The sequence below is a fragment of the Elgaria multicarinata genome, chromosome 1 (genome assembly GCF_023053635.1).
Source record: "Elgaria multicarinata webbii isolate HBS135686 ecotype San Diego chromosome 1, rElgMul1.1.pri, whole genome shotgun sequence".
Lineage (NCBI taxonomy): Eukaryota > Metazoa > Chordata > Lepidosauria > Squamata > Anguidae > Elgaria > Elgaria multicarinata.
This window is the reverse complement of record NC_086171.1, coordinates 219,158,934-219,167,188: the sequence shown is the minus strand read 5'-3', so window position 1 is coordinate 219,167,188 and position 8,255 is coordinate 219,158,934.

Sequence of the window (8,255 nt, the reverse complement as noted above, 5' to 3'; positions counted from 1 at the left end):
CCTCCAATCTCACCCAGGTGGATTCCTTCCTTCGCCTTGTGGCCGCGGAGAAGGGTGCTCCGTCATCGCCACTGGTGCTGAAGCGGCTCGGAGCCTTTTCCTCCCAGTCCAAGGTTGACCCAGCTGCTCTTACTTCAGGTCCTCAGAAATCAAGGGCTGGCTCAGAGCCAGCAAGGGTGTCCGTGGGCTTCGTCATGGATAGAAATCTCTGGTGTGTTACGGGAGATCCTTGCCAAGGGCTCGTGGGCCTGAGTGTCTTGTCGGAGAACCTACTTTTACGGACTTCCGCTGCCCACAATTGCTTTTTTAAAGGCCGCTGCAGATTCTGCAGTGCAGCTTCATCCTTCTTTGAAATGGTTAAGAGATGCTTTTCTGTGTTGCCAACGGCCCGTTGGGTGCTGCAGCTGCCCTCTTGATTTGATGTTGTTGTACAAACATTCGTCGGACGTCGGCACCCGTTTCGTTGCAGATAAGGTAGTTGCTCAAGAGGATATTGGGGGTAAGTTGCTGAGCCTCATTCCTGAGCTGTAGATGTTCTGTTCTTGAATGGTTTTGTCATGTAGATACCTCTGTATTGTTAACATAACTTTTTAAGAAAATATATATATATATATATATATGTATATATTAAAAAAAACCCACTGGTGTGGCTCTTTGCGGGTTGCTTCCGATAATGCAGGAGGGTTGGAGAATGCGGTCCCTGCACTGGGTGCCCTGCGTCTGTCCGTCCGTCCCCCCAAGCACCACCATCACCTCTTGGTGCTGCTCTTAATTGTTTAGTGTAATTAGGAAGGACATTCCCCACTCCAAAGTGCTTGAGAAGAGAATGTATCTGATTAAAGGTGAGTGATGGAAGACATGCTAGAAGTATGCAAAACCATGCATGGCGTGGATCAGGCCGATCCGGGCCCCCTAATTTCAGATCCGAATCGGGTCAGGGGAGGTCCGATCTGGAGCTCTGGATGCCATTTTAGGTCAAACCACTCTTTTACCTCATTGACTTGCATTGGCCTCTAACTTTTTTACTTTTAAAGCTAGAAACATGAAAGTTGGTGAGCTTACAGATACCTTGGAGATGCTTACGTGTGCCTAGTTTCAGACAGAACTGTACATCGGTTTTATCGCAATGATTTTTAAAAAATGTGATTTCCAGTCATTTCAAAGTGCTATAACTTCCTCATTTTTCAAGATACACTGTGTATCACGATAGAACCAAAGTAGGGGCATGCCAATTTTGAAGCACATAGGTTCATCCATTGATTTTTAGGAATTTTTAAAAGATTTTACCCTCAAACCATCCCCCCATTTACAAAAATGCATTCATCTCTGTCATTTTTCAAGATACACACATGTAACTTGGCACCATGATAGCTTCTAAATAGGACTTTAGGCATCTCAAGTTTGAAGCATATGGGTTCATCCCTTGATTTTTAGGAGATTTTAAAAAAGATTTCCTCCTCAATATTACTCTCTCCATATTGCTCCAGCCTGGTAGTGTGTATTGCAGTCAATATACAATTGGTTCTTCTCTTATTGAGAAACGCATGAGTGAACTTCAAAAGACTCAAGTAGGGGTGATTAGCACTTCAGGAACAATGTGTGCAGATAGTTGATTAGATTAGACACCTTCTGAAATTGCTCGTTGTGAGTTGCTGCTGTTTCCTTGAAAAATCATAGAATAGTAGAGTTGGAAGGGGTCTATAGAATCATAGAGTCATAGAATAGCAGAGTTGGAAGGGGCCTACAAGGCCATCGAGTCCAACCCCCTGCTCAAGGCAGGAATCCACCCTAAAGCATCCCTGACAGATGGTTGTCCAGCTGCCTCTTGAATGACTCTAGTGAGTGGGAGCCCACAACCTCCCTCGGTCATTGGTTCCGTTGTCGTACTGGTCTAACAGTCAGGAAGTTTTTCCTGATGTCCAGCTGGAATCTGGCTTCCTTTAACTTGAACCCGTTATTCCGTGTCCTGCACTCTGGGAGGATCGAGAAGAGATCCTGGCCCTCCTCTGTGTGACAACCTTTTAAGTATTTGAAGAGTGCTCTCATGTCTCCCTCCGTCTTTTTCCTCTCCAGGCTAAACATGCCCAGTTCTTTCAGTCTCTCTTCATAGGGCTTTGTTTCCAGACCCCTGATCATCCTGGTTGCCCTCCTCTGAACACGCTTCAGCTTGTCTGTGTCCTTCTTGAGTGGTGGAGCCCAGAACTGGATGCAGTACTCTAGATGAGGCCTAACCAGGGCTGATTAGTGAGGAACCAGTACCTCACGCGATTTGGAAGCTATACTTCTATTAATGCAGCCCAAAATAGCATTTGCCTTCCTTGCAGCCATATCACACTGTTGGCTCATATTCAGCTTGCGATCTACAACAATTCCAAGATCCTTCTCGTTTATAGTATTGCTGAGCCAAGTATCCCCCATCTTGTAACTGTGCATTTGGTTTCTATTTCCTAAATGTAGAACTTGGCATTTCTCCCTATTAAATTTCATTCTGTTGTTTTCAGCCCAGCACTCCAGCCTATCAAGATCACTTTGAAGTTTGTTTCTGTCTTCCAGGGTATTAGCTATCCCACCCAATGTTGTGTCATCTGCAAATTTGATAAGTGTTCCCTGCACCTCCTCGTCCAAATCATTGATAAAAATGTTGAAGAGCACTGGGCCCAGGACTGAGCCCTGCGGCACCCCACTCGTTGCCTCTCCCCAGTTTGAGAAGGTTCCATTGATAAGTACTCTTTGAGTCCGATTCTGTAGCCAGCTGTGGATCCACCTAATAGTTGCTCCATAATCACTGCTTTGTTTTCAAGGTGCTTACAGATTGATTTCTTTATAATCTGCTCCAAAATTTTCCCAGGGATGGATGTTAGATTCAATTTAAAGCCCCACATTTTAACAATTTGTTTATGATCAAAGTGCTGGACGGATCTTTCTGAAATTTTACACACATGACAGTCATAACTCCATCTGTAACCTCAACACATTTTATGTTTATATCTTGAAAAATAAAAAAGTTATAGCCGTTTTTTTTTCTCCCAATGCAAGCCTCTGGCGAAAAAACAAATTTTTAAAAATTTATAGTGACCAAAGTGCTGGATGGATTCTTCTGAAAATTTACACAAATGAGTACGTCGATGACATCTGTAAGAACACCAGGTTTCTTGAAAAATAAAAACGTTATAGGCATTTATTTCTCCTAATGAAAGGCTATAGGGTAAATCATCCGAATGATTTGGAGGTCCAAATCTTGCTTCAGATCTTGGGTCCAAAGTGGGTCGGGGTGGGGGTGGGGGGTCCGGATCGGTCTGAAGTGGATCAGTCCTGATTCAGAAGGTCCAGACCGGGCTCCGAAGCGGATTGGGGGGTTCGTGCACAGCCCTACGTTTTCCTCCCTCTCAGTACTAGAACGCAGTGCAACATGGCCGGGAGGGTGCTGTTCCCCCCGTGTCCAGCTTGTGGGTTCCGAGCCGACGGCTGGTTGGTCCCTGTGTGAACAGAATGCTGGACTAGGTGGACCCTTGGTCTGATCCAGCATCAGGGCTGCTCTTACGTTTTTATACTTTGAAAGTCCCTCAAGATCACACCGCAGGAAACTACCTCACCCCCAACACTGTTTTATCACAGTCCTCTTACTTTCCACTCTATACAAGTCAAAAAGTCTCAAAATAAATTGGAAAAAAATGAAAGAAAAGCCACCTAAAAGAGCACAACTCCGGCTCTTCAAGTCAGTATGTAATACTTTATCCATTTACTTACAATTCAAGATCTCTTGTCACCAAACTACAAAACCAAAGTTTGATTGCTAATATTTTCTTTGGATTTGTTTCACTTATCAAGCATCTCTGAAACTTTGATTCTGTTTGTTTGAACATTTTGGTGTATGGCCTTGATTGATTTTCCTGCCTTTCTCCCAGTGCGCTCAATGTGGTTTGCAATCCAAGATAATCCCTGGTGCAAATGGGAAAAGGGACGAGGGAAGAGAAAAACAGCAAGTGCAGAGACCAGCAGTTCAGACGACGTTCAGGCCGAGCCTGTAGCTCAGGAGCGGAGCGCGGCCTTCCCAAGCAGGCGGGCTCAGGCTCGGTCCGTGGTGGCTTCTCCTGCAGTGGGAAGATGGGAATCCGGGCTGCCCTTACAGGGGCTTCACCCACCTCTGCCCTTCTCCCCACCAACCCATTTCTCCACTTTTGATCTTTTCATTAATTTGGTTGGAAACTTAGAAATTGTGGGGGACGCGCCTTACCTGAACGATAGAGCACCTCCCTCCACCTGCAGAAGCCCGGTGCAGTCACCAGGGGCTTTGGGGCTGTGGGGGCAAGGAAAAGAGTGCCTGAGAACCCGGACCGCTGCTCTCCGTCGGGAGCGTGAAGGGTACATGAAGCGAGAGCCCTGGTCTGCCTGGCAGCTGCCTCAGGAAATGGACAGCCTCACATTCTCGGATGAACGGTTTGTGGGCCACGTAAAGGCTTGTCACCCTGCTAGCATGAGAAACGTGCACAAATGAGCCCGTAGAGCAATATGATTGGACTCATAGAATCATAGAATAGCAGAGTTGGAAGGGGCCTACAAGGCCATCGAGTCCAACCCCCTGCTCAATGCGGGAATCCACCCTAAAGCATCCCTGTGACAGATGGTTGTCCAGCTGCCTCTTGAAGACCTCTAGTGTGGGAGAGCCCACCACCTCCCTGGGTGACTGATTCCATTGTCGCACTGCTCTAACAGTCAGGAAGTTTTTCCTGATGTCCAGCTGGAATCTGGCTTCCTGTAACTTGAGCCCGTTATTCCGTGTCCTGCACTCTGGGAGGATCGAGAAGAGATCCTGGCCCTCCTCTGTGTGACAGCCTTTCAAGTATTTGAAGAGTGCTATCATGCCTCCCCTCCATCTTCTCTTCTCCATGCTAAACATGCCCAGTTCTTTCAGTCTCTCTTCACAGGGCTTTGTTTCCCGACCCCTGATCCTCCTGGTTGCCCTCCTCTAAACCCCCTCCAGCTTGGCTGCATCCTTCTTGAAGTGTGGTGCTCAGAACAGGATGCAGTCCTCAACATGAGGCCTAACTAGTGACAGATAGAAGGGAACCATTAGTACCTTGTACTATTAGAAAGCTATGCTTGTGCATTTGGTTTCTTTTTCCTAAGTGAAGAGGTTGGCATTTATCCCAATTAAATTTCATTCTGTTGTTTTCAGCCCAGTGTTCCAGCCTATCAAGATCACCTTCAAGTTTGTTTCTGTCTTCTGAAGTATTAGCTATCCCACCCAAGTTTGTGTCATCTGCAAATTTGATAAGTGTTCCTGCACCTCCTTGTCCAAATCCTTAATAAAAATATTGAAGAGCACTGGGCCCAGAACAGAGCCCTGCGGCACCCCACTCGTTGCCTCTCCCCAGTTTAAGGAGGTGCCATTGATAAGTACTCTTTGAGTCCAAGTTGTGTATCCAACTGTGGACTCAACTAATAGTTCCATCTAGCCCACTTTTAGCTAATACGCTAATCAGAATGTCATCAGATTAGTGTGACAGGACTTGTTCTTGACAAATCCATGTTGGCTTCTAGTGATCACCACATTGATTTCAAGGTGTTTACAGATTGACTTCTTTATAATCTGCTCCAGAATTTTCCTAGGGATGGATGTCAGACTGACTGGTCTGCAGTTCACAAGTTCCTCCATTTTGCCCTTTTTGAAGATTGGGACAACATTTGCCCTCCTCCTGTCATCTGGGACTTCACCCGTCTTCCATTAGTTTGCAAAGATAATAGACAGTGGTTCTGAGAGTTCTTCTGCTAGCTCCTTTATTCTCTGAGATGCAGTTCATTGAGCCCTAGAGATTCGAGCTCATTCAAAGAAATTAGGTGTTCCTGGACTATTCATTTTATCAAAGTCAAGCTGCCGTTTTGCACCTTCCTGCATAATGCAGCCTTCTCGGAAATTCCACCCACTGATGGGTGATGACCTGCCCCATAGATAGCCCATCACCCCACCCACCCCGAGAGCACATTTCCTCTTTAAATTGAACTATTTCCCCTAGTTGAGCGATTGGATCGGTATTGAGAGCCATCCCGGGGACATAGGGGGCTGCCTTACACGGAGCCTGACTATTGGTGGATCTAGCTCAATATTGCCCACACTGACCGGCAGCGGCTTCTCCAGGATTCTTTCTGGTCCTACCTGGAGATGCTGCCAAGGATTGACCTTGGGGGCTTCTGCACGTGAAGCAGGGGCTCTGCCCTCCTGAGCGATGGCCCGCCCTTGATGCAAGCAAGGCCCCCTTTCCCTGGGCTCCAGGCTGAAGTGGGAAGTCCTAAGCCTGGGACAGGCAGAAGCAGATGTGTCCTGGATGGGGGTCCCGTGAGCGACGCCCAGCAACAAGCCCTCTGCTCTGGGACACTGCTTTGTAATTTCTCAAAAAGACCAAAATTGCCATGAGCAGTAAGTGAAGGGTGTAATAAAATCCTTTTATTGCATTTTGTGCAGACAGGAGTCTATAAAATAAAAATAAAATACAATAGAAGCGTCAACACAAGCAATCAAAGGAGGAGCCACAACCCCAAGGATATCTATGGGCATAGAGAGAACAGCATAAAGGGGCGGCCGGGGCGGCCGCGGAGACACTGGCACGAAGTAAAGGCAGGCCTAATGCACGTTCCTTTGGATTTGCAACCCGGTTTATTTACAAGGAGTGGACTGATGGGCGCTTTGCACACATCGTCCCTAGAACATGAAGCCTATGAAGGAGCTCACGACAGCTATAGAAATATTGCACTCGAATCAAAGTCACTTGGATGGACATAAAACAGAGTAGCTACGGTGATCGATTATAAAGGTTACTGGATGAGCTGACTGGTGGTAACATTCAGAACAAAGATATTGCACATGGAGCACAGAAAGAAGTGTGTTCAACCAGCCCAACCGCCGGCCTCTGGGCCCTCGCCTCGCTGGGCTCCGTTCCCACTTTGGGAGCTCAAGCAGCGCGCTCGGACCAGCATCCCCTCCGAAGGATGCGCTTGCCAGCCACTGCTGCCTCTCTCTAGCCCAGCCAGGGCAACGAGAGGGTTGGCCGCGTGGTGGGGAGTGGCTCGGGCCCATTTTGCGTTGCTGCTTATTTCCCAGCGGGGGCCCAGGCCACAGGCCGTCCTGTTTGCGCTGCAAACCCCTCCTCTCCAAGCGCATTGGTGGAAGGAGGTTCCAGGTGAGAACGGCGCACACGGTCACGGGGGCCAAAACGTGCAGGGTCAGAACTGGGGGTGTAAACTAGCATGCGGTGCCACCGGCTAAGCCTGGCCCTCTCATCCGTCGGAGGGGGTGCTGGGAAAGGGAGGTGCCAGCCATGCAGCAGCGAAGAGGGAGGAGGCGCCTTGACCTGGCTCTGGGTTCTGGTGCGGCCAGAGATGGCCAGCAAGGAGCCCATCTCTCTGCAACGGGTAGATCAGCTAAGCTGGCAGCACGTAGGCAAGCCAGGTGCTACAACGTAAATGACGGGGAAGGGACGTGTGGCAGTGGGCCTCCTCTCCCGTCCGTGCTTACGCTGACGGGGGTCCCGATGTGTGAGCACAGAGGTCGCCTGACCCCCAGCTGTGCCCTAGCCAAGTAGGGGATGTGGGAAGGGATGGAGCCAAGCTGCATGGCCGGACGGGGAGAGTTTGAAGCTTAGCAGGCTGCACTCGGAGTGGAAGCTCAGATCGGTGCTGGCGGTTCTGGTCATTTAAGAATCCACAGAAGCCAAGTCGAGAACAAGCGCACGAAGGGGAAGCAGCCCCTGGCTCTGCTGCCGCCTTGCTGCACCGTCTCGGGGAATTCGCACGCTCAGAAGTGCTTGATGCTCGAGAAAGGAGTTCAGGTCTGGCTACTGGCCCCACCCAGGGGGCTTCACCGTAACCCCCACCCCTGTACAGCTGCAGGCTGCCAGGGACTCCTGTCACATTTCTAGATATACCTCTCTATATGTATAGACTTTCTCTTGTTTCTTTTCACATAAATATGGACCACTTTTAAAAATACATGTCCTGTGCTATGTACATTATATACAGGCCCGCAGCCGGGGCAGCATCCTCCTGGTTTCTGAGAACTATTCACATTGGTTAAAAGCTCCACAGTTGTTGTTTTTTTTCCTGTTAGGGCAGACGCTGTGGGAGGAGGGAGCGGAGGGTGGGTCGGGTCGGGTCCCAAGAGCCTCACATGCAGTCTCATTTTGGTATCAGGAGGCGAAGTGAGGTTGGGGGGAACGGAAGCAGGATCCCAAAAGACACCTCAGCCGAGCCAGAGGAGACCG